Source organism: Falco peregrinus, chromosome 14 (genome assembly GCF_023634155.1).
Source record: "Falco peregrinus isolate bFalPer1 chromosome 14, bFalPer1.pri, whole genome shotgun sequence".
In the NCBI taxonomy this organism is placed as follows: Eukaryota; Metazoa; Chordata; class Aves; order Falconiformes; family Falconidae; genus Falco; species Falco peregrinus.
In genome coordinates, this window is record NC_073734.1 from 15,392,257 (window position 1) to 15,419,827 (window position 27,571).

At 41.5% G+C, this 27,571-nt stretch overlaps 1 long non-coding RNA gene across 4 annotated transcripts; it reads right to left on the bottom strand.

Annotated features, from left to right (window-relative positions):
- LOC114011600 (uncharacterized) lies at positions 1 to 26,971 on the bottom strand. Of its 4 annotated transcripts, none has more exons than XR_008749839.1 (8): positions 26,877 to 26,971; positions 19,106 to 21,592; positions 15,784 to 15,970; positions 15,225 to 15,358; positions 10,904 to 11,486; positions 9,512 to 10,112; positions 7,520 to 7,707; positions 1 to 2,904 (listed from the first exon to the last, which is right to left on the bottom strand). It is a non-coding gene; the product is annotated as an uncharacterized LOC114011600 (long non-coding RNA). The 4 variants fall into 4 exon arrangements; XR_008749837.1 differs by having other exon boundaries at positions 9,512 to 10,380; XR_008749838.1 differs by having other exon boundaries at positions 9,512 to 9,784; positions 9,971 to 11,486.
- Positions 26,972 to 27,571: the final 600 nt, after the last annotated feature.

Here is a 27,571-nt window from a genome sequence, read left to right on the forward strand (position 1 = left end):
TTTTTTTTTTTAAGTCTCTAAATCCAAGGTTCCTACTAACACAAAGTTATTTCTTTCATAACTGTTTGCTGAATAAATGATGTTGTTAATAAAAGGTTAAAGGACAGAGACTGCTGGAAGCCAAAGTCAAGTCCTGATATTATCCACAAACAGCCAAGATAGCGAGCTGCAGGATGAGGTCCTCCGTGCCGACCTGTGAATGGGCTTACCCTCACTCCGCTGCAGCAGTGTGGAAGCCTCGCCAGAACATCTCCTGCCATCGAGGACAACAATTACCACAGTTATCACTGCTGGGCAAATTATCAGCCTTCTTGAATCCAAGGAGGAGAGAGGTAGGTCAGCTCCTATATTTACTCAGGGAAGTTTTGTCTAACACCTCTAAGCCCCGCTGCTCCTCGTGGGAGTGTTGCCTGTGAAGGCTGTGACTAGACCCCACTCCGCAGTTCGTTCCTTAATTCTCCCAGAGCTTTTGGGGCTGCACTTCATCCCATTCACCCCCACAGAGTCTTCACTGTATCCAAGGCATCCTTAAATGCCTGTGAGGTTTGCTGCGGAGAACTTGAGTCAGTGACACCCCACCCCTGCAGGTGATTTTAATGACAATTATGTAGTTACCTGTAACCTTTGACAGGATTGCAAGGAGGATCAGTATGTATTATGGCATAGAATACATAACGTTTTATAACCACTGTTATCTTAGTGACCAACTGAAATTATTAATAATGGTCATCTGACCTACCCTGTATATAAAACAATAGCCTTGGTAGTTTGCTAATTAATGGCAATGATGTTTCTCTCAATAAGTAGTTGATGCATTTCTCTGTTGGCAAATACTTAAAAATACACATTGTTGTCTAGTTTTGCCTTCTTTTCTCCTGCAGAGTACCTAAAGATTAGATTTTCACTGTTGGTTTAACAAGTGCAAGCAAAGCTAGGGCATCAATAGTTAACCTTATATTTCCCTCTGCTGAACAGACACAGTATCAATGTAGGGGTTTAACTACCACACCACTAAAAACACATATTCCTGCAGTTTTAGACTAGCCATAAGAATGCTGTGTATATGTTTTCCTCATTATTTGGATGTGCTGTTTGAATGTTGTGATCAGTGATTCAGAGCACATGATTCATCAGGAAGACATTTGCTAGGCAGACATGTGAGGAGCTGTCTGCCTCTTCAATCTCACTGACAGGGCAAAAATGCTGATTTATAGTAAATCATTAAAATCTGCTTATTATTGCACTGCTTGTTCCTCTTCTCCACTTCAAGCCAGCATCTTGATCTGCATCATGTCTCTTACAATTTTATACTACAGCAAGCAGTTATTTAAACAAGAGAGAAATGATCCTTAGTCTTTATTAGTGCATATGAAAGGATATTTTGTTTAAAGAAGACTAATTAAGAAAGCAGACTCTATTTTCTTGCTCAGTTTAGGGAAAAATAAAGATTTAAAACGTGGAAGTGCAAAGAATTATTACAATAAACCAATACTTTTAAATGATTATTGAATAGCTTGTTTTTTAAAAAATAATCATAGAAAAGCAGCTCAAATACCACCAAAAATATTTGGACGGAAAGAGAGGTTGGATGGTTATTCAGCTTGTGATAGAACTCGGGGAAGACACAGCTAAATATTATGTGATTATTGGTGGAAAGGGAAAAACCCCTTGGAACTAGAACTAGGTGCCAGTTGGGTACAGTGACAATGGGAACATTAAAATAATTTTCGGGGGGGGGGGGGAAGTTTTGTTTACTTTTAAAGAGGTGGTTTTGTGAAATAATACAATATGTAAATACGCTGTCTGATAGAAAAACAAAGAAACAATACAAAAAGCTCTATATTGTGTATGTGTTACTTACAGTAAAAATTTTAATTTGATGCCTGGGGACAGAAATCCTTGCCACTGAATTACAAAGAAGTGAATAAACTGACTCAAAATTAATCCATACAGATCTGTCCCCTTAATAATACTAATTCCAGAGAACAAAGCAGTGCATAATGCATTTTAAATTAACTTGGAAAATGCATAATTTATATTTGTTTTATTTCTTAATATTTGAACACAGGTACATTTTAGAATGCTAAGGACAAAAAAGGAGAGGACAGATTTTGTCCATATATGCTCAATTTAAAAAAAATAAAACCAGATAATATTTTTCAAGCTCTCTTAGAAAAGGACTTCAGCTGTGAAATATTACGGAGAAAGGATAAACACAGTTAGGAGAGAGAAAATGATTTTTAACATGCTGTGAAATGAATATGTTTGGTTAAAATATAAAAAGGGTCCTAATTCCTAATAAAACATTCTGAAATAGATAATTACATATTAGTTTGGATCAAAAATAATGTCCTTACTCATGAGAAGCAATTGAGAGATACACGGCGGGGTGCCCTGTCGGGCATGGCAGGCAGATAGAATACAGGATGTAAGAGGGCAGGGGTAATGCACTGCAGTGCAATGCTCCGCTCCCTGAAAAATACACCGTGCCTACGGGAAACGACGAGACTCGGGGCTGCTGCTTTATTAATGCTTTTCACCTACACATGTAACATTGTCACCTGCCTCTTATATATATATCATATTATTTACCATATGGGTGTGCAAGTAGAAAACCAGATATCCTGTGTTTCTAATCTAGAAAAGCCGTGCCTGTAATTCAGAGATGCATTGATCTCCCGGCTGCTGGGGTAGCTCAGCAGGTTGGCTTCACCCCCTCCAGCCCAAAGGGCCAACCTGCACTTTACCAGGCACCACCTTACCACAGGGAAGAGGAAATAATTTCGTACATCGGTATATCAGCCTCCTTCCAGGCTGTGTCTTTTGGACAAACTCACAGGCTCTTCACTGCCCCGCCGTGCTATGTCTGTGCTGCTGGACTTGAAAGTTTGTCGTTCAGTTGGCCTGAAAAGAAAGGAAGGAAAACAAAAGGATTGCTGCTACAGTACAGGCATGGGTGCAGATGGTAATGTAATACAAGGAGAGAGCATCTGGATTTAAAGGTTCTTAGTCTGGAAAATTAGTCCACACTGTTTTTCTCCTGCCTTTTCCAGAGTAACTTTGGATCTAATAAATGTGAAGGGCTTTTGGAGAGGGCCAAGAAGCAATCGGGTAGGTGTGTGCCTCTTGCATAGCTGTATATGCAGAGATGGGGCATGCCTGCAGGGGCAGCAGGGTTGTCTGCATTTCCCCTCTGGGGTACCAGCCTAGGTAGGTCCTGGAAAGAAAGATAAGCTTTTAAAGAGAAGAAAATTTGCAAGCATTCCCATTCTCATATCAAAGCTGTGATCCTGAGTGAGGATGGAAACCCGAGTGAGTATTGAAAAAAAACAACCTGCTTGACTATATTTACTCGGGGAGATGTGGTGGTTAAAACAGTGGTGGTACATGTGCAGCTGGTAATCAGTAACGATTTAGAATAATTTCACTGGTGTAGATTTCAGTTATTGATACTGCTAACTGTTAACTCACTTTGAGTGGTTATCATAGGAGCACACGAAGGATAAAGACCATATTTTATGGAGATTTTCCTAAATATTCTTCATGATGTTTAAAAGAGGTGAAATTTGCCTGAGACCAGACTTGCTTACAACACAAAAATTTAGCTCCTAGTTGCTAAGTTATAAATCTTTCTGCCAGATTGGCTGGAACATCACATTACCTTGAACTAAATTTGTAAAGAATGACCATTGTCCTCACAGCTGTAAGAGAAAAATGTAGAGCTTGCCCCAAACCACAGGTTTTAATAGGCTGTTCACATGAAACTAAAAAGTGAGGAGATAAAACCAAGCCAACGCAAATTTATCCAAACTGATTACTTCCACAGTGACAATTTGTTAAATAATGACTTTACTAGGAAACTAAATTGATTACATTTTGCACACTTTTAGTATTTTAACTACCTGGAAAAAAATATCAGCTTATGTTTATAGGAAAACATTCCTAGTTAATTCTTTCCTTGGTGCTATGGTTGCGAGTTATTTTCAATAACTCAATTTACAGGCTAGCCTTATCGTGGGCTAATGCAAATTAATGCTTTGAGTCATAAGTGTTTCCCTTGGAAACAGTAATTTCAAGTTAATGTCTCTTGATGTGAAATGGAGTGCAGTGTCACAAGCTCTCTCTCACCAACCTACAAATTAACTTCTGTCCCCTCTGTACAAGAAATATGGATGGAGTCCTGCTTTGCTTCCCATAAAAAGTTATAGACACATACGTGTATGTGTAGGTGTGTCTATGCAGGCATGTGCAGCAGGCCACTCTTTAATGAACTGGTTACCGTGGATTTTCACTGGTGCAACCAACGGTGTGTGAAAAGGCTGTATGCAGCCGTTGGAAATGAATGAAAAAACAAAGTACTGACATTTGCAGCATACTAATACAATGATGAATCATGAAAGATAATTGTTGATCCCCAAACCAGGCCTACTTGGGCAGGTTGATTTGGTTTGCACCTAGGGACTGGTGAGAAAGAATTTGCAGCTAGCAACTATGAAAAAAAACCCACCAGAATTAAAGAAAGAAAACAAAGAAAGCAAATAGTGAGCAGAGGGAAAAAACATGTTTCTTCACTGTATTAACGACTTTCTTTGTGACATATTTTAAATGAATCAACAGTAGAAAAATTCTCCGATCCAGCACAGCTATGCCTCCTGCATATATATTTGATTTAGTATTTTCAGTCCAATCTTTTAACACAGCCTGTAGAACTCCAGCCTTATGCTACTGCTCAGAGAAATCACAGCACTTGTCTCCATCCTTCCAGCCCTCTGCACGTGTTGGAGCATGGGCTTTTTATTCTCATAGTTGGGCAAAAGTAAAACCAGAGTAGTCAGAACTACTAATGGTGAAGTCAGTTACAACCGAGTCAAAGCAGGCTAATTCTCCTGGCTGTGCCCTTGATGGTGCCTTCCCCTAGAACTCTCATATTATTGAATTTTTCTTCTTGCAAAATTCCTTTTCTTTTTTTTTTTTTTTTTTCCTTCTTAATAGTTCCGAGGTCAAACTTCTCATTTTTATAGCACCTACCTTCTGGAATTTATTTAAAAATAAATATTACAAACCTAACAAACCAGCCAGCCAGCCCTTCTCCACTTCTCCTTTGCCTAAGATAACTAAGTTAAACAAAACAAGCTTTGTAGAGAAATTACACAAATCCCATCTTACAATACAGAACATTTTCCATCTTTGCAGAGTCCTGAACTTCTTTTGGAGCTACGCAGCTCTCTGTCCCACAATGGACAATATTTGTGGGCTGCTACCTTTTGACCTCCACAACATCCCACAGCTTTCAGCAAACACCCAGGCGACACCAGTAATGCTACTTATTTTCTCCCAGCAATGGAACTATCAAAACAAGTTAAAAAAAAAAAGTGGTAAATAGCAGTTAATGTAGGATGCCCGCTGAGCATCAGCTAGGACAGTCCCAGCAGTCCTCCGAGCCTAAGACCACACAGCTCAGCAAGCCCTGGGACAGCTGCAAGTCTCCAACTCACAGAGGAGGGAAATGGTCTCTTCTGAAAATTCATGGGTAAGGATGTGTTCAATGAGAAGGGAAAAAAAAGCCTAAATTGCGCATAGCTCTTGACTCTGAGAGAAGTACCTATGTATCCTTGGGAAATAGCTTCCCTCATCTTGAGTACAGGCAAGAGAACGAAAGCAGAAGTGCCCATCAGCAGCCAAAGGCAGATGTGGCATTTCAGAGGGAGAGGAACCCAAGGCAATAATTAGATCAGAGACAGAGAACAAGGTAGAATCCTAGAAAATTAAAGGGAAGGAAGAAGAAGCAAGACTGCAATAAAGGAATAAAGAATAGAGGACAGAACATTCATAAACCAAGATGAACAAATAAGATAGTAAAAACTAGGGAGGGAAAGGAGCAGCATGACTGATTTTTAAAAGCTCAGGTCCTGATACCTATAGGAGGAGGAAAGGAATGAAGACAGTGGGGGGAAAAAGGAAATAAAGACAGTCTGGCCTGATGGAAATAGCAGAGACAAAGAAAACGAAGCATGTCTGAAGAAACAGCAGCAGGAAGGGAAAGCACAAATTCCTTCGGGAGGAGGCAAAAAAGAATAGCTGTGTGCTCTGGACAGAAAGAGATTTCTTGAGAAACCACTGGCAAAAAGGCAACAAAGTCCCTATTTATTAACGCAGATTGTTTAATGATTTTTTTTCCTAAGACTTGAAGCAAATTATGGGACTCAGAACACTAAACAAGGATGCAGAAGACAGAAAATGTTTAGGTTGTGCAGGTGAGCTTTAGGTTTCAGAGTGTCTTGAAATAGCACATACTGAATAAAATTGCAGCAAGTATAATAGCCTGTTTACAAGATCAAGGCACAGAAGCAAATCGAATGAAAGGTTAATAAGATCAGAGTTCATAAATTAAGGTTTAAATTCTCATTTTCTTAAAGAGAAAGACTTAGATGAAAGATCATGCAATCTATTTTAATTGTAGGAATAATTAGACGTATGGAAGAGCAGAAGGGATAATATGTAATCAGTGAAAAGACCTGGTCTTCTTGACCAAGGAAACGCCCTCCAGACAAAGTCAAAGACATGGTATATTCAGGAATCAATACATTTTTCTTTACTTGAAGAGGTCTCTTATGGTCCACGTTGGTTCGCGTCATCCAACTTTAAATGGTTTTACTTCATCAAAGAAAAATTATTCTTTTTTCCCTCTTTTTTTTTTTTTTTTTTTGATGTTGCCATGGATAATTCATTCTGACCAAAAAAGCAAAGATTCAGATATGAGCAAAAGACCAGAAAGGCTATGGGGGAAGACCCTATTTAATACTTTGATCTACAGACTTGAAAACAACTGTAAATATTTTTTTAATATTTCCAACATAAATAGTGTCATCTTTAGAATTATATTTGCAATCAAATTTATGATGGCCAAAAATATCACTTTAAAGCAGAAGCATCACTTCTACCGTCTGGAGATTTTTCTTTTTTTTTCTTGTGTTAGGTGTCTTAAGAGTGTGCAGAAAAAGGCACTGCAAATTCAGCACTTAAGAGAAATGATAATCAGACAATACCACATTTAAATCATAATGTTACATTACATTGCAACACCTTGTTTTTCTTATGACTTATGGCAATCCTCTAAGGACCATCACTCTTCAAAGAAATTAAGAGATTTCATCAGTAACAATCCCAAAAGAATTCTTGCACTTTGGAGTGTTTTGTTGGGTTTTTTAAAATACAGTTTACACACAAGAATATGGCCGCTGATGTGATAACAGACTCAGTTGGCAAAAATGCTTTTCTTTTCACAATTACTGCTTTTGGATTTCATTCTGCAGAAGGCTGAAACAAAAGCCTTGGCAAAATTCCTATGACCAAATGGTGGAAGAATGTGGCTGCTGTTTGAGGGACCGTGCCGGAGGAGCCCAGTGCAGTGGGACCTGCAAGCAAGTCACCACTGCCCTGCGCCAGGAGAAGGTGCCGTAGCAATATCAGGAGCATTTCACTTCTGAAAGGCAGCTGTGCGCATGGCTTGCTTGCTTACCTGTCTTGCAACACTCTTTGCTCACCGTGGGGCAGGAGGGAAACACTAGGGCTGTCACCAGCTTCATGGGCATCCTCTCCTCCTGGAGCTGTGTTCTTTAGGGCTCACATGGCTCCCAAGGGTCTGGCCAGCCTTTAAAGTCTGACTCCTGCAGAGATCAGGCTGACTCCGTCCTCTACCTGCATAGCCTCCAAAAAGGGAGCAAGTAGAAATTTAAGCAAAAATTGGTGGAGCCTGAAAGACGAGTCTGTGCTACAGCATGGAAGAAGGTGGCGTGGGGAGATGTGGGCTGTCACTGCCCTGTGAAGGGTCTGGCAGCGTTTGCCAGTGCACGTGGGGACCGGGCAGGTGCCTGTGCATCCTCCTTCGCTATGACCAAGCGACTGCTGGACACCAGGCACAGCAGTGGGGATTTCCCCTGCCTCTAGGAGGAAAAGCATCACCTCAAGGGGTGAAGAGCAATATTAATAGGGAACGTTGTCTCCTTCCTTTGTCGATGAAACACCTTGTTTCAGGGTTTTTGTTTTTGAACAGAACAAACGGTAACTAATCGGTAAATGTTATTTTGCATGTGCATATATCACTGGATTGCTCCAGCTCCTGTAATGTGATATCATACATCAGAGTCAAGAGGGATTAACAGCTCTGTCAAATGTCATCAGTGAAAGCTGTATATGTACAGTCATCTCCTGTGGAAACACTTCTGAGCAGGCTAAGTTTAATTCAAATAGTTTTCAAAAACATCTCCAATTGTCATAAATAGGCGAGTCCCTGGAGAAGCAGATGTTAGCTCTACCAAATGCAGTAAAACATCTTAAGAAAAAAAATCGTAAATATGGGCAAACTTCACTGATAGAGTATTTGCTAGAGAAAGACCAAAAGATTTACTGTGGATGTCATTTGGTGTTTAAAAATACTATCATGTGTATCATTAAAACAAAGAGTATTCTCTTAAATGTCTGTTATTTAGTTTTGAAGTGAAAAATATCAAATAGTTAAACTTTATTACGTGTAAAATTGTTTTTAGATCATGATGTAAATGTTACATACAGCAAAGCAAAGTTGAAAAGCAAGAAAAAGCAGCTTGCTGCAGAAAGATTCAAAACACCAAAGCCAAACAGATGTTTTTAAGCTAATCTGACTGTAGCAAGGACCACGTGCCATCACCTATAACTGAGCCCTGAAGGAGGGAGGCCAGGATTACTGTGGGGTTATAACCTGGTTCAGCTATTTAGAAGCACGTGGAAACCCTTGAAATGCTGCATGTAAAATGCAGCGGGGCCTTTTGGGCAGATGTGGTTTCCATCCAACAGCAAGTCCTGCTTTAAGCTGCTCAAGAGCAAGAGCCGCTGAAAGGCCCAAGCGCTGCCCTGCCCACCAGCCTTCGGATTTTCCTCTCCATGTTACACAGGAGCAGGACACAAACCAGAAACTATTTGGGTGCAATCACAGGAGAGCCCTGCCAGGTTTGGCAGTGCCAGCACTTGCCCTGCAGCTGGCTGGGGAGGCCCCCCCGGCAGCCCCCCGGGAGAGGACTGTGGTGCTGCCATGCCCTCAGCCATGGCAAGGTCGGCTGTGTTCCCAGGCAAACATCAGCTCCTCCCGCAGCTTTCCAGAAGACATCTTCAGCCCACACCGTACCCAATATACAACAGGATATAACTTCCTGAAAACAAAAGGGTTTTCTTTAAAATAACGGTCATGCCTCTTAGTGTCTCAAATCCTGGTGAAAATTGTGTAAAGTAAGTAGTGTTTTAAGTAAGTAGTGTTTTTACTTACTAAATTTCTTCCTTCAAAATAAACTGAGTTCTAGACATACAACAGCATTAAAAAAGAAACGTCCTGTGACCAGTTTTGTACTTTTCTGGACTGCTTTTTCTGCTGCCATTCTTGGATGGAAGAGACCACAATGGGCTACACTCATGTAGAAGTATGTGCATATTGAACACTAAACAGTAGTCATCATGTCATTAAATCAAAGGAACATCTCACCATGTAACTGGGTCTCGATTCCTTGCAGCAGCATCACTGTACAGGTAACTGGTCCCTTGGAGGTCAGCTGAATCCATTTCTCTTTCTTTACAAGGACTTTTCTGTAAATCTTGGAAGTTCACATGTTGTGTTTAAAGACTTGTAATCTCTCGTTCACATAACCATCACAAAGAGCACTGCCACCACTGTAGCGTTTAGACGAGCTGGATCACCAAAGGCAACAGTGGCTAGCCAGGCAGCAGAGGAACTAATGGCATCTAAATGGTCGAGATTCTATGGCATATAGACAAAACATGAGTAAATCTTGAACAGTATTTCATTTTGTTAAAAATATTTTCCTTCAGAAATCTTAGGTGTCAAACTGAACATTTAATTACCACATCTAAATTGTGACAACCTACACCAGTAAACTGCACTGCTACATGAATGAGGGACAAACTATCACATGAAGGTACTCACCGTCATTTAATGATCCTTCAGAAGAGTATTGTTCAGAAATTACCTCATTAGTTCCTTTGCAGGTAACCAGCACCATTCATATGTCACATTGCAACAGGATGCTGAAGAGCCTATCTAGGGTCGACTGAAATTTGTCTTCTGCCTGGTAAAATGGACATTGCAAAGGAAATATATAAAAATGTGACTGATCTGATGAGTTGCAGAGAATGACAGTGCATCCTTCTGGGACTTCTGGTCTCTTCACTATCCATGGATCCATGCAGCCACCCATTCTTCCACCCATCTGTCCTGAGAACTTTTGATGTGCGTGCCCAGAAACTTCTGATAAGATGGTAATTTTCAGCTTCTAAAGCCAGGCATTTTTTTTTTCCTTTTAACTGCAAAACTATGTGTTCTCTCCACGTCACGGTCTAAATCAAATGGCAGGATATTAATAAAAGAAGTCATAACCAGCAGATTAAATTTCTTTTGTATTAAACTTGGTGAGAGTTATCAGGACCTCAGATTCTTAGCTATAAAAAATATTCCTTTACTAAGGGATTAACTTCTAACAACAGATCTGTTGTTCAGCAGAGTGAGAGATGCCCCAGACTGCAAGGGACTTGAACCAGCTGGCCAAGCCCTACGGTCAGCCTACGCTGGGCTGAAATATTAAGCATTGTCTGCCAAAGCTGGCATCTCTTTGCCTGGCAGTTGTCAATTAATTCATCTGCAAGGCCTTTTTCTAATACTCTGTACTCCACTGGAGTTTAAAAAGTCAATCTCTATGTTCTTATTAGGTTGAAAGAGCTTAATTACTAGTAGAAGGAATTAAAATAGTATTGAAGGTTTTGCTTTCTGAAGAGTAATTAATACAATATATAATTAAACCTTAGGTTTATTTTCAAGGGATGATATTGCTTAGGTTACCTGAATTCAGCCTTCAGCACTGACCTTGTGGCCTTGTGGACAGGGGGATGGCAAACCTCTGCAGGAGACACTGGGAAAGCAACGGCAGGAGGACAGGAGTGACACTGCACAGAGGACATCCATCGGGCTTGCTTTCCAGTCATGTTAAACTAAGCTGTGGGAAAAACTTAGTTTAGATTTTCTTTCATACATTGGCACTTATTAGGTTAAAAACCATCAGAGGCAAACCATGTAGTCATGCTTGTGCCGCTGAGTGCTTCAGAATGTCACGTGCCAGGTTGCCAGTGCTGAAGAGGTTTGGGTTCCATTTGTTGGGTTGTCTGGCTGTAAAGTGCACGTAGCAGTTGGGTCCGGCGGGCTTTGCAGCAGGAGCTGAGCTGGGTGGGTGACTCGGGGGTCACAGTGCTCCATTTGCATCCTCATCTTCACACACCTGCATCAGGTATGTGTGAACGCCCCGTGATACCATTCGGGGAGGTGGGTGTAAGCATCTTTTTTTTAGGAGGCAGATACCCATGGTCAGAACGGTGCTACGAGGAGTTTCTTCAGCTGGGGAAGACAGGATCTCCAAGTCGGCTTTGTTTCACACCACCGTATATTATTTCAACTATTAATGAAAACACATGGGTTAATGTTATTTAAAATGCATTTAGGATAAAGGCTGCATATGAAATAATGTCAAAAGGAAAAAAACCCACAAAATTGTCGTAAAAGCCAGCTTTCTCAGAGAAATATCGCACTGGATTTATTTGAGAAAGACTCAATATTTTCTGTTTGGAGGATTTTGATGAATAAATGTTATTCCTATTTATTATTTATCCACTTTCAAATTGTAATGAATAGTCGTGGTGATAATTTCTTTATTTCTATATTTATAGAAATACAGAATTTCATACATACTGAACTGTGTTATTATCCACACATGTTCCGCCTTTCTGTAAATACAGAAATTTGGTGTTTGCCAGTAGAACTATTCATTACAATTTGAAAGTGGATAAATAATGAATAGTAATGCCATTTCTTCATTAAAATTCTACAAAAGGAAAATATATACTCGTTATTCCTTTCATGAATTCGGCCCATTGAAGGTTCATAAATAATTGTGCTTCACAATTGTGTCTAATTAGCAATGAACTTAATCCAGTGCATCCAAGAGCCTGAAGCAAAGGGAGGGATATTTTTTTGTTGTTTTATTTCTCACTCTCAGTGGCAACTGTCTGATTTTTGAATGTACCTTTGCTGATAAGACAAAATGATGCACTTTCAAAGATCAACGTTACATATACTTCTTTCCCCCCCGCCGCCCCCCCCCCCCCCCCCCCCCAAATTTGCTCTTTTAAGTATGAGGTTCATAAACACTGTCCCCACCAAACTTCAGGTTAGCTCAACAGTGGAGCAGCAATAAACTGATAAATGAATCTTAAAAATACTTCTCTATATTGAAGTTCTCACATAATACTTTTATTCCCTAATATGAGCTTCCCTGCAGAGCCATGCTGCTGTAGGAATGTCTCGCTATGAAACAGTTACTTCTGAGCCAAGCTTCAGCAGTGGCACCTGCTGTGGCAACACCCTTGAGGAAGGGTTGTGCAAAAGGCAGAAGGTTGGGTCTTCCCTACCGGGGGCACTGGTAGAGTCTCAGCACACAGGCACACACAGCACCACAGCTCGCTCTTTCCCTGCACAGGCTTCAAAGTCAGTATACAATGTAAAGTGATCATATTGCCCGTGAGGATTTCCCAGCAATGCACCCTTAAGAACTGTTAGAGGATGATATGTATTTAGCTGTCCCTCTTTTCTGTACAAGCTGGTTTACTAGAGAGTGGCTGGTGAAAAAACAGAGCTAGATGTACTAAATGTCCTATATTCTTCAGCTTTCAGTATCTCTAGTTTCTGTGGTGCTTATCACATGCCTATATAGCCGCTCCCATCGAGATTCCTTGGCAGGCTTGATAAAAATCCTAAATATATTCATTGTTTTCATCTCCCCCAACTAGTCAGTCATCAGTGACGCTGTTGGCTTTGTTCTTTGTACTTTTTCAAAGGAGCTTAAGCTCATACTCTAACTGATTTGATGTTATCTGAGTCTTAAACTATCACCAGCTATGAAACATCTAAGTCTGTTATGAATAGTCATTTAAACAACCAGTACTGTTTTATGAGACACCAGCAGGTTATTTGATTATATTACAATCACATGCCTTGCAGTTGAACTTTACTGTTGCCAGTGAAAAGCAGAGGAGAGGAAGAAGGAAAGGGAAACGGATCTTTGCTTTTCTTAGTGTCCTTTGTAACTCATGCGACTCATACAGTGAGGACACCAGACAATATCTTTATTGAATGTATGCCATCAAACTATTTAACACAAAATATGACATATTTTAACTGACCTTGTCTTAGAAAACAAAGGCAGACTCCAACAGATTTCTTAAGTGAAAGCCTCTAATATCACAGCTTCAATAAAATAAACATCTCTTTTGTTTTCCCTCTTTGCCTTTTACAAAGACCAAAGGAAGGTCTAAAGACAGACTCCCTGATGGAACACATTTAGCTAAAATAACACTGTCGCCTGCTTTTAGAATTATCTCAGCTCCTTCCAAATATAGAAAATAATAGAAAAATAAATGCTGTTTTATCATCATACTTCACCCCTGAGAAATTCATATCCTCCAACAAACAAAAGTATGAATTAAAATTGTCTTTCGAGACAACTGCTGGAGAAAGTTACATAGGGGAGAGTCAGGGATTAAATATACAGACTGATTTCTGCTCCCAGTTCTGCCCCAGACATCCAGAATGACACTGGGCAGGTCAGGGATTTTTTAGGTACCTGCTTTCCCATAACAAAATCCATACCCATGAGTTAAATCCTCATGGCTTATAAAATGCATCCAGAGAGTTAGGCACAGAGAATAATAAGTGAAAAGCTGCCTAATACAACATAAATCTAAAAAACGTAGTCACCCTTGGGCATAATAAAATGGGCATAATAGTATTCTCCTACCTCACAGAGTGCTATCAGCATACATTTACGAATGCATGGGTTCATAAAGACTACAGAAACAGCTTGGGAGACCCTCCTACCACATCATCTCAAACAGACCCTGCCGCTGCCTGTCCCTGGCATGAGGTGTGTGGGGCATAGGCCAGGGAGAGCCCTGGGGGTTGATTGTTCTTGCACCTTGCTGTCCAAACAGGTTTTTACTCTGCAGCATTCAGCCATCTATAAGAACACGGGAATCTTATCTTTTGAACTAGTTGGGGTGAGAAGCATAGCTTTTCCCCATGCTTTTCCCATCTTTCTCACGCTGCTGGTATTTCCTAAGTCTGGGAATTATCCAGAAACCAGAATTCAGCAACGCTGCTTTGGTATTTGCCTTTCTGTCAGGCCTGTGAGCAAAAAAATGTTGTCTAAATGCTTGGTGATGTCTTAAATTCTCAGAGCAAGAACATGTATGTCTTCACTTACACGTCCTTTGCGTCCACAGGCATATATAGCAAAGCGGTGAGAGATCTGCAGAAGTGATTTCCCATCTGAACATGCTGTGACCTGGATGCCCATGTAGGTATACGGTTACAATTTTTGCAACCTAGGTGCAGAGGTTTGAAAATATGCCCCCAGTGACCAGTCATTAGCAAAACTGAAATGAGGACAGTTTCATGTAAGAGGCTTTCTGAAAGCCTTGAAATATACTCAGCATATTTTAAATGGCTTTAATTCTACAGTACTTTTAATATAACCCTTTAAACATGAGGGAACACAAAGGGGAGGTTAATTGGAATGGCTAATTAAACACAGTGAAGTTAAAGAACTGGAACACTGGGATTTTGTTTTGATATTTAGCAACATCTCATAACCCTAAGGACATTGATTTAGCCTAAGGTCTGGTATCTTTATAAATTGCAACATAGCCTGGAGACCCAAAGGAGAGACAAAAGGGTTGAGTGCTTGTAACAACAGATTCCCAAAGGAGCCCTAATAACAATTATAACCAACATGATTATTTGCATTAGTTAAAAAATAAATCCGTCTCTCAAGTTTTAGTCATTTTGTACTGATCAACTAGGATATGGAAACAGTGAGACAAAATCTGCAACAAAAGCACATCCGACCTAGGGATTCAGAGGACAGAAATTTGTATCTTCCCTTGTGGATATTCAGCCACAAACTTCATTTTGCCCTCGATAATCCCAGAGCAATTCAAACCATTCCTCAAATATGTCAGTGAATGGGAAAAAGAAGGCTGCTTTTCTAGACTTCTTCCCCAGTCTTTAACGATAACATTCAGAGAGCCTGTGAGGTGTAGTTATACCCATTTCATAGCTAGGAAAACAAGCAATGTACCCAACTCTCAGCAAGCAGAGAGAAACCCAGAAGCGGTGACTGGATGTCCAGACCTGTTCCTCGCTGCTGAAGGGTGCCTGTGCCTGCTGCTCTGCCATGCTGATGTGCCAGCGACAAACCCAGTAGAGCAGGAGCTGCCAAAAAGCACTGAAATTAGAAACAGTAGAGCCACACCAGTAAGATCCTAAACCTTACAGCTTCTCTGGCTGGGGGACCAGGGTCTTCTCTGCGCACTGCATGGTGCAGGAATGCAGGATGGAAACCTGCCTGGTTGCTGTGTCTCATATGATTAAACTGGAAGCAGAGACGAAAGCTGTTGAACCTCTGTTGGCTTTGTTCAGTGAGCTCCTCTTCCATGAGACCTGACCTTACCACACAAAATAAAACCTCACTTTAATGAAGGTATCCAGATGGCCCTCCTAGACACAGCTATAGACTGCTGAATGCTAAGAACAAATCAAAGGAGTTGTTTGGTTTGTTGGGTTTTTTTAGTGTTGGTTTTTTTTTGTGTGTGTGGGTTTTGGTTTTTTTTTTTGTTTTTTTTTTTTTTTAGGGTTACCTTCACACAAACAGCACATATATCACAGGAACATGAAGAGCTGGATGTTTTCTGTAAGCATTTTCTTGTCTTTGCTGACTGAGAAGTTCCCACAACAGAGCACAGTTTGCCCAGAGTTGTTTACCTTCCTGATTTCTGATATCACTGTTCAGCTGCTGGTCTCGTAGCAGTGCACAGATTACGATGTCTGCTGAAAAACATGATTTCTCAGCCTTAGCAATGGCACCTGGGGAATTAACAGAGCTCTCAAGGATTAAAGTGAGATCCTAGCCATACTTACATTACCTGTGTAGCCGGCACAAGGAAGAGTTAGTGTCCGTGTTACCATGATTCACATGGCTGATGCAAAAGTGTATAATCTTTTTAGGAATGCTGACTTCTATTAATTTAAAGATACAAGGATCAGATTACTAGAATATTAATGGTATAGATGCATAGAAGATGAAAGAACTATTATGAGTCTGTTGTTCTAGTTTAGTAGCTGGACTGTTAGAAAGCAAGCAGAAATACAGAGCGCACATGTAGAGCCCCCAGTAACCAAACCCCAAGCAATTACCTGCCCAGACTCAGAAAGGACACGTAGGTTATTGCTAATCATCTGGACAGGATGAAAAGACCTGAAGAAATGAGACCCTTTCTAAACTAGCAAGGCAAGGTAAGTGGTGGGGATGGGGATATTTAAGCAAATTTTATGATGATGGGCAACCTGCAAGCCAACGTTGTTCTGCCAGATCCCTGCTGTGACTGTCCGTTTCCATAAAGAGCAGCTCCGTGGTGCCACCACACCACACCAGGGACCGTGCAGGTGATCAGTGGTTCCACAGGGCACAAGTTCACCTCGTACCCCACCTGCACACCTCTCCTGCTTGCTTCTCACTCTGCATGGATCTGGGGTGTTCTTAGAACAGCTCGAGCGAGAGCATCACTCACAGTCCATTACAGGCTACTGTCTTTCCAAAGGGCGTTCAGCTGATGCCCCCACAGCCTGGTGAAGCCTCGCTGAAGCCCTGCACATAGAGCAGACAAGTCTACCTCTCCAAAGAAGATTTGCTGGCAATCCACATACGTTTCAATACATAATTTTGATTTCATGAATATTGAGGCAACACTAAATGACTGTGTGAAGCTGCAATCCAGCTCCGAAACAATTTGCAGCGAAAGGTATTCAGGCACCAGATAAATCTACAAATTCACTGCTTTCATTAATACTTACAGAATGCTCGAGAGTAGAAGAGGCCTTTATGCACTATATGAAATATTTAACTGGATACATATTGCCAATAATCAAATATTATGCTCTGAGAAACCTAAATGCAGTCTAAAAATTGGGAACTTACTGCTGAGATAGCAAATAGCTCGCTCTTCATTTCTAAAGGTCTTGCAAAGTTTTGTCAGTGCTTTGCAAAAATATCTGCGAGAAATGCGAATCCTCCCTGTAAAATCCAGCAGGAAAGGGCCACTTCCCAGCTGCCTTTGTTGTCAATTTAGAAAAAGAGAAAATGGTTTCACAATGATTGCTTTCACTTTAATTTCCCCCCTCCCCTGATTTCAGCAGGAGGAGATTCTGCTGCTTAAAGGGGGTTGTAAGTCCAGAACTGCTCTGCTGACTTCACAGAGGCGTAAATGAGAACAGAACAGAGACAATTGCTTTTAAATGGATTAATCAGAGCAAGTTAAATAAAAAGCAGAAAATTCTGTTCCCGCTTTATATTCAGGTCAGAATTTGGGGATTTGTTCTTCTCATTTGCCAGTGTTTCAGAACTAGGAAATAATATCTGAGAATTCTTTTTTCTTTCTTGACAAAGAGCGCTAGTCAAAAATTGGGAACCAGATGGCTGCTTATATATTTCTTTTTTTTATTTACTGCAATACTAAAGCCACCATAAAAAAGCAAAGTTGAACAGACAGAGCTAATAATATAATCATTCAAAACACCTGCAAACAGTGCAGATGGGCAATTTCTGTCTGCAAAATCATCAGTGAAAGACCGCCTTCCCATATGGGCAAATCTAGCTGCCTTAGAGCTTCCTAAGCTCTGTCCCTTACCTTAAGAAAACCTGCATTGAGCATATGCAGTCTTTTTATAGCAGAGCAGAAGTGTCTGTATCTGCCTGTTTATTTTAGTTAAATATAACTTACAGCACTTACAGCCCTCTATCAGTGTATTTGATTTGCCCATTGTACGTCCCAAAAGGGCAGAAACTCTGAAGTAGTAAAGCAAACAGCTTTTACTCAGGCAGAACATTTACAATTGTTAATGTATATTAATGAACCTCAAACACATAAGTTTTATTCCTTTATGTAAGCAAACAGTTACAGGACCAAGGTTGCTGTTGCTGGGGGGTGTGAGCACATATGTCTGTCTTATGTATGCATGTGTTTAATATTGGGTTATGAAATTATTTCTCCCCCTTATTAAAAAATAAATCCTCCTTCTGGTATCCTTTTGGCATGTCATCTCCAATGATAATATACATCGAGAAATGGGAAAGAATGAGACCCAGGTTGTTCCAGAGCTAACGCTGGTGCTGCCATTGAGCCTAAACCAGGACAGGCTGATTTTCATGCCCCAGCTTCTCGTCACTTCAACAACAAACCTGCTTCAAGCCCTGGCCCTTGGGAGCTCCCCAGCCCAGCTTCCCAGTCAGATGGAACCCAAACCTCTCTGGAATTCAGCGTGATCTCAAGCAGCCCTTGTGACCAGACTCCTCATTTCATCCCTGGCGCTCTCATCTAGGCAAAATATTCAGCTTTGATATTAGTATTATTTTTGAGTCAGCATCATTAAGAAACCTCCCCACTTTCACATGAAAGTCTTATCTATAAATTTGATTATCCTCGAGGATACATGATTTTGGAACAAAAAAAAAAAAAAAAAGTGTAATTAAACACTGTGAAAATGAAGTGGCGAGGCTGTTCCAAGCCAAGCAAATCATCTGCAATACTACTTTATTCAATGAATTCAGTCTGCGTTGTGTCTTTGCTCTCTACAACATCTAAAAAAACCACAGACCTAACACTTTTTCTTTTTTCTTTTTTTTTAATACTAGCTGTGGACAAAAATAGAAAGCTTAACTACATTTTTACACTGCTGCTCTTCTTAGGTGTGGGCACCCACACCAGCTGCTAAATAAAAACTGTTCCTTGCTCCAGAATATATACAAATTTACTTAGAAATTCCCTGTTGTTCCTTACAAATATTATTTTTAACGTATTTATTCTGTGCAGAGTGATCTCAAAAGCAAGTCCAGATGAAACACAAATGGTCAGGAAATCATAACATGATTTTGGTTTTTTTTTTTTTAACCTCTTAAAAACCTACCTTAATACCACTGCATTAGAGAGTGTCTGCAGCCCCGACATCATGGAAGGGGGTTTGAATGCAGATCCCGCCAAGGCAGTGACCTTCTCCAGGCGTTTTCTGCGTTCAGGGTCCACACATGAGGTCTCTCTGGAAGGAGCTCATTGCTGTGACAGGGCCTTAAATTTCATTTTCCTCAAATATGTGCACAACTTTGAAATTTGCTTTGTATAAATACTTCCTGGCAGTGAAATGCAACTTCTCAAATCACCACTGAAAGAACACAAAAGGAGCAGCAACCAAGCCACAAGGAATGCAAACATTCACAGAAAATATTGTACATTATGTACCTAGTTCTGGTGAACATCATCATTAGGCCATTTCACCGGGATGCACAGTGTTAGCAGCTCACATTGTTGTTTTAACATAACAATTAAAAAGGTAATATGTCGTAGGAAAGGAAGTAGGGGGGAATGTAGGTAAAGAAAGACCTGGTTTCTGCATTATATAGCAATATAATTCTGCAGAAAACCCGTCTGCTCTCCTAGCAAGAGCTTGGAAGGCTACGGCTTTTACAATGCCAGCTCATGTACGAGGAAAAAGATGTAAAGGCTTTGCCAGGGCTTCCTATAGTGCAGTAGCTCCATTATTATTATTAAGTATCTTCTTTTCAAAGTTTCCTGGATTTCCTAAATGTAACAATAATTTTAATAATTACAAAACCGAGAATACTACTTCTATGACTGACTGTGTTCCCTGTTTTCCTCCAAGCTAAAGCTCTGCTTTCATGTAATACATAAAAGAGCAATATTGCTCTGATGAACTAAGACACATGAAATATCTAATTAACATTAAAATATTGTCTCTTGTCATTAGCTTCATTTGCACTTTAAGTGTCAGTTCTTGAGAGAGAGGTTCAGAAGCAATGACCTGGTCCTCGAATTAAAAAAAAAGAAAAGAAAACAAAAACCTATGCAAGGCAGAAAAGAGGAAAAAAATACGCTAACGTACCACATTACATACAAACAGAACTGCTTGCAGTTCTTGAGAAAGAGGTTCAGAAGCAATGACCTGACCCTTGAATAATAATATAAAAAAACCTCAACAACCAAACCATGCAAGGCAGAAAAGAGAAAAAAATACAGTAATGTACCATGTTACATACAAAGAGAGCTGCTTTTCTTGATACCCAGGCTCAAAACAGGATTCTCAACAAATAAGAAGCTTTTTTCTCTCTTCTTTTTGTTTCCCAACCATCTCACCTCCGATGAACCCCTACAGAGTAACTTTTGGCCATGAGAGGGATGGAGGGTGATGGGAGGCCCCAGTCCCATCCATTTCCCTGTGCACCCACCGCACAGCGCCGGGCATTGCAGCTCAGCCAGCCCTGCCAGGGCTTTTCTTTTCTGGCTGAGAGCTGGCCCTGGGACCTGCACTCACCTGTCCGAAAGCACCCTGGCCACCAGCTGGGTGGGACCTTTGGGGGTGAGATGTCCCGGGAAGCTGCCCTCTGGTTGCAAAAACTAAACCCTCCCATTGGCAAACAAGCCAGCTTGTTGAGTGTAATTGTTTTATTAAAACAGATAACCTTTTGTGATCATCCTGATGGGAGCAGGAAGGCAAAGGAAGATCATTATTTTCATTTTAAACTGACCAGTTTGTTAATCAGGTTTTGATTATTTATGTTTCTAGGAGGTTTGTGCCAAATGAGAACTGCATTTATTTATTTATTTGTTTGTTTGTTTGTTCTGTACCTGGCACTGAAGCATGCCAGATCCCTTCGCAGCATTTCTTCATCGCAGCATCAGCACAAACCTCACAAAACAGCATGGAAGTGGAAGTGGGCACTTCCCAGCCTAACAGCTCGAGGTCAGGTGGAGCTGCAGGTTCAGAGCTGGATTTCTCAGCTCTCCAGGATTGTGGGAACTTTGTCTCGTTAGAAGGGAGAGCTTAGCTGAGATACTTGGAGCAGACACTCGCCTGCAGACACCAGCAATTAATGTGTACTCAGACAGGGGTGTTTATTTCTGGACCGTGTCTGGTAACTACTTTTTAAATTAAAATCTCAGGGGTCGCAAGCAAGGTGAGAATTTTTACTGTGAAAAGAAAGGTGAATATTATTTATACAATATAACCCCAACCTCATAAACAAAATAAACTTTCCTCTCATTAGAAACTTTCCCCTTAGAAAGACCCGCTAATTCATTTGAAGCGTGATCACTTTCCTCTTTGTGCTCATGTTGGTTTATGCAATCTATTAACAGCTCTTCAAGTTACTCTTACTTTTGGTCTTCCGTGTTCTTGGGAAGGCAGGAGATGTGAGAAGAAACGCTGCCCTGTCCCCATGTCCTTGGCTGGGGAAGTCCCCAGCTGCTGCTCATCCTTGGGGCCAGGGAGAGCTGCCTTTTTGGGGGGCACAGCCCCCCGCGCATCAGCCAAGGACTGCCGCGGCCACCAAGTGCTGCTACCCTTTCCTTCCCAAAGCTGGAGGAACAGCTGTCTCCGATGCTGCATGGGACAAAGGAGAGCAGGAGAAAATCCACACATCATCGGAAACACCGTTCGTACCATCATTTGTAATTTCCATGCACTCTCTCTTTTGCCTAGACATCAGGATTAAATGCCAAAACCTGTAAAACTAATTGTATCAACGTAATTCCCTTAGTCAGCATACCTCTTGGTTGTGTCGCTGTTATTCCTTGCCATTTGTAGGTCAGGATCTAATGGATGAGCTTTACAGGCCTGCATATTTCTTTTTGGAGTTCATTAAAGCCTGAAGCAATTGCACCTTAACATTTCCATGCAATTGCAAATTTGACCTCTGGCAACAGGCCTTGCAAATCGATTCATTTCCAACCGGTTATGATTTGTCATCACTGAAAAGTTTTGGTGGGGGGGAGTGCCCACCTCTGAGCCACGCACAAACCAGCCAGCCTCAAGAGACCACTCCAAAGCAGGGCTTTGCCAGAGTCACAAGGACAAACGGAAACCAAGAGACAGTTGAGACACTTATTAAAAACAGTTAATTATTTAAGAGTCATCAAAATTCTCACGTGCTAAAAATTGATGGCAAAACAACCAAATGCATCCCGTGTTTGGTTAACACCTAAAATTTGACTTTGACCCTCTGGTACCAAAGCAAAGAAATTCACAGTTAAAGCTACATGTCTAAGCAGTACTCTGTGCTTAACTCACACTGTTTTTACAAAGGGTCTGTGCACAGTTTTAAGTGCCATATGTCCAGGGTAAGGAAGAAAAACAACAACTAAAATATTAATATCTAGTGTTTGTTTGTTTTGTTTTGTTTTTTTTTTTAATACAGGAATTTAGATCTTGTGGAATATAATATAGAGTAATGATTCTATCTGATTACTGGTTTTCATTTTCCCTGGTAGTTCACTTGATGCTCTTTTAAACTATCATTACATGACTTAAAGGTTATTGAGTTTTGTTTCTTTTTTTTTTAATCTGTTGAAATGTTTTAAGTTTGTGGAACATAGACTCCTAAATCAATGCTGATGGCACATCTAAGGTGCAAGTTGCAAATTTAATGGATTTCTTTGGTTATAATAATTAAGAATAGGTATTTTTACATTTTTTAAACCGAAAAGTCCACCTCTCTGAAGTCCCGATTGCAAGTGTTTAGAAGTGCAAACATGAAAACTGAACAGGAAATTGCATTTATTTTTGGGTATAGCATATCTGAAAATCTGCCTCAACCGCAGAGCAGAAGCACACTGGGAACAAGTACAAGAATAGGTCATGAGTCTGGAAAAACTCTTGATCTTAAATATCTATTTTATTACTTCTCCAAATCTGTGAAGATACGGCTTTCAGCCGCAGGGATTTCTTACATTTTTGGGTGATGGACTAAAGGTGCCATTAACAGAAGATCACATTCCCTGTGTAGGTGCAACTTCAGCTAGCACAGTGCCAGACAGGCTTTCCAAAATATGGACATAATCTGATTAATATTGCTTTAGCACCATCCAGAAAGCCAACTGCGCATGCACTATACACTTTTCTGCCAAAGTCCTCCAAGAAATACTTTTTACTCCTCACTGTTCAAAATAATCCATGACAGTATATTACTGCCTTCCTACACATGTGTTACTCAGCGCCCTATCTTCAGTTTCTCAGCTCTCAAAGTATAATCCCACAAACAGCTTCCAAAAATCTGAGATGCGGTGAGCAACAGCAGATAAAAAAATAAATAAATAAAGTCATATACCTATTTCTAAAACATTCGCTATGTCTGCATGCCAACCAAACAAGCTTCTCAAATGAAGTTTTTTCCCTTTTTATGTTTGGTCCAGGAGAATAAATCAAGTTTCATGTGACTGAGTAAAATAGTTCATCAAGAGAAACTTCCTTTAATGTGCAGCCATGATGGCATTACAATTTAGTTGAAAATGATAAAGGCGAGCCTTGGTCCACATCTGTGAAACCACAGAGAGATCTGTCCTCTCTGATCCACAGGAAAATTATCAGCACTGTGGCTTTTGTTAAGTCTTTTCATGCAAGATGTCATTTTTCAGGAATGTACAGTAGTTATCTTGTAGTGAATGCAAACAAAGTTATGAAGTCTACAAATTAAAGTAAAGATGAATATCCTGTTCTTTGGCTAATGTACAACATTCTATACTTCCATATCATTTCATATCTTTTAATATAAAATAATTATACCAGATAGGATTTCCATCTCAGACCGTGACAAATGTCTTATTGCTACACAATGCGGCACTCCCGGTGGTCCCCACCGCTGTTCAGTGGGCACAAGGCAATGAACCCTGCTAGCCACCCGGCCCAGGAGGGTTGGAGGCCATCCTGCCAGCGGCTTTTCAATGCATGCAAGGCAGCTCTTGGGTGTAAACACATGGCGTAGGTGAAGTTTCTGACTTGATTTTACAGCACTGCAAACTCAACAGTTCCAACCCGGCTTGCTTCTCATTCTGCTGCCCCCACACGCGCTGGGGTTTCTCATTGACCTGAATGGGGAGCAGGGTGAGGAGAGTCTGGTAAATGCACTCCTCATTCAGGGAAGCAAAGAAAAACTCTGCAGACTGCACTGTCAGCTGGGTCTCTCTTGTCTAAAAGCTTCTGTGTTCTGGCGTGAAACGAAGGCAAGACTCCTCAAAGTAATGAAAACTGTAGCTATACTAGCACAAAAGCAGCATTGCCCTTTTTGTGCACATGTGCTGCTGCTTCTGGGAGCTCCTGGCTGCAGATCAGTGAAGATTTGGGTGCATCCACAGAGCATGATGCAGTGCCACAAAATCCTGGCACTGGTCTCCCTGAAGCCCTGGAAGTGGCACAGCAATCTCAGCAGGGCAATCCACTTTGGCTAGTTTCCTGGATGCTGCACTGATGCTGCAGACACTGCTACGCCTTACTTGAAGAGCCTGCTTGTTCAGCGCTATCTTGGGATCTTCACATGATGCTGTCAGGGGCTTGTACCAGGTTTATTTTGCACAAACAAAATCACTGTATTTAGAAAACTCTCAGCTCTGGACATTTTATGGCAAGAAAAGTCAATTATGTGATAATGCTAGTGACACGAGAAGACAACCAGCATCCAAATTCCTGCCGTCTTTTTTCTACCCTTTTTGACCTAATGTGTATCCTTTGGTCAGTGGCTTAATTTCAGTGCCTCACTCATTTATCATTTTGTACTAGGTTTGCCTGGCAAGGCTGTGGCAGTGGGGGGCACAGGGTGGCTTCTGTGGGAAGGTGCCAGCAGCTTCCCCCGTGCCCGATGGAGCCGATGCCAGCCGGCTCCCAGCCGGACCCGCTGCTGGCCAAGGCCGAGCCCGGCAGCGACGCTGGCAGCGCCTCTGGGATAACGGGTTTCAAAAGGGGGAAAGTTCCTGCGCAAGAGCAGCTGCAGGGGGAGAGGGGAGGGAGCCCGTGGGAGAGCAACAGCCCTGCAGCCCCCCAGGCCAGGGCAGGAGGGGGCCGGGGGGGCTCCAGGCGCCGGAGCCCGTGGGGAAGCCCCCGGCGAGGCAGGCTGTGCCCCCAGCCCCGGGGGGTAACGGGGAGCAGACCCCCACCCGCAGCCCCTGGGACCCCAGGCCGGGGCAGGGGGATGCCCAGAGGGGGCTGTGACCCGTGGGCAGCCGGGCTGGAGCAGGTTTGCTGGCAGGACTTGTGACCCCATGGGGGACCCGTGCTGGAGCAGTTCTTGAAGAACTGCATCCGTGGGAAGGACTCGAGATGGAGAAGCTCATGAAGGACTGTCTCCCATGGGAGGGACCCCACGCTGGAGCAGGGGCAGAGTGTGAGGAGCCCTCCTCTGTGGAGGAAGGAGCTAAATGTGTGATGAACAGATCACAGACCCCGTCCCCCTGCACCGCTGGCAGAGGAAGGTTGAGAAATCAGGAGTAAAGTTAAGCCTGGGAAGAAGGGAGGGGTGGGGTTAAGGTGCTTTTAAGATTTAAGTTTTATTTCTCTGATTTGTCTGTAATAAATTTTAATTTTTTTCCCCCAAGTTGAGTCCATTTTGCCCGTGATGGCAACTGCTGAGTGATCTCCCTGTCCTTAACTCAACCCACAAGCCTTTTGTTATATTTTCTCTACCCTGTCCAGCTGCGGAGGGGAGTGACAGGGCGGCTTTGGTGGGCACCTGGCATCCTGCCGGGGTCAGCCCACCACACATTTGTAAAATGGATAGATCCGTTCTCACCTACATCAAAGGCAACATGCAGGGCAGCAGGGGGAATTAGAGGCACTTAATAACTGTAAAGTGGTGACAATACTGGAATGGTGCTAGGAAAGAACAAAGTATTACTTTGGCAGGTGAATAATCTGTGCCCCAAAGCCATTGTGAGCTGGAAGTGACCTCTTGTGTCAGCTTAGCTATCTCTGTTCACTGGGCTCTAAATACCATGCAAATAAATAAGGAAGTGATAGGTAGAGTCTTTTCAAATTTCAGAAAGTTCTGACTCACTTTCCCACGGAAGTGAATCGCACAGTTTAATCACAATTCGAGCAAAGGCCACACCTTCTTTTACTAGTCCACTACCCAGTTAGCTCTAATGACGGCGTTTAGAGACTACGTGCAGAACTGCAACTCATTCATCTTCAATCATTATTTTGAGTAGAGTACCTCTAGTGCATTTTCTCTCATCTTTTCCTCTTAAGCATGAGCCCTCCAGCACTCAGCATCGGAAGTACTTTTTCTGAAGGCAGCACAAACGCGATGCAGTCTGCGGCTGTGACATTGGTCCCCCAAGAGAAAGCACCAAGTCATGAAGAGAAGTCAGGTTGTTGCTCAAGTCTCCAAAGGAAATAACCAACTTGCTGTCATGTCACTAGCAAAAACTGAAGGGATTATGATTTGAGGAGCGGATTTCTGAGTACCCTGCCTTGCCACTACACAGTATTTCTGTCTTTCTTTTTTATTAACAGCAACTAAATGAACCTCAAAAATTATCTGGACTGAATGACAACAAAACAAACTAAAATTAGTAACAGCATACCCATTGCCTAGGGCAGTGCTGAACTGATGGCTGATGTGATGGTGACAGACAAATCCTTATTCCCATTCTAAAATCTGTCTACTAAATAAATAATGCCATCAATAGCATTTCCAGCAATTGCATTCAGCTCCTGCAACTTTTACACTATTATTGTATTGCCTTTGACTTACTCTACAGCATAGTTTGGTACCTGGGCTGACTCAGAAGTAGTACTGCAGCCAATAAACTCATGACCAGAGAGACTGAATCAGTTAGTTTGAAGTATTTGATGGATAATATCTTACACCAGTCCTTAGTAGAGATCCAGTACTTACCTTGTCTTTTATTCTTCTACGCCAGCCTTTTGCAGTGTGGAAGTACTTTCTGGATATTCCTTCTGTATCTCCTTGTTTCTCTCCTGTTTTTATCACGTCAGCCCTGATAACAAAAAGAAAAAAAATGTATCTGAGTAGCAACCTATCTCTACAGAAAGACAAGCAACAAACACAATGTAAGAGGTCACATCAGAAATAGCTGGAAGACCTGGGAAGAAAGTATGCCTGGATCTAGGGTAAACCTTTAAAACTTTTTAGGCAGATAAGCGGAGCTGTCCTATTTGGATATCTTTGATGGAGTTCACAGTGATAGAAACCTTCTTTTCTCCTTGTGTTCTCTAGAAATCCCAAGATACTTTTTATAAGAACAGGGTTATATCTGAAGTGTTAAAACACAATATGCTTCTTCCATTAACATGAAAAATGCTACTTGCCATCTGACAAGTGCCTGTACTGCAGACCGGCTTCAATACCACTTCTGAATCATCCCCTATTGTCCCAGAATGAAAAGCACTATTTAGTGTATGGCTTGCTGTTAGTACTTCATCTTTCTACTAACTTTTTGACTATTTATCTGTTTAACTTCCCCTCTGGCATTTCTGCTTTTCTCTGGTCTTATGCTTATTGGTACCAGCATTGTTAATACAGAGGATTGCTCGCTGAGGAGCGGGAGAGAGAGCTGAGAGCAAGTCTCA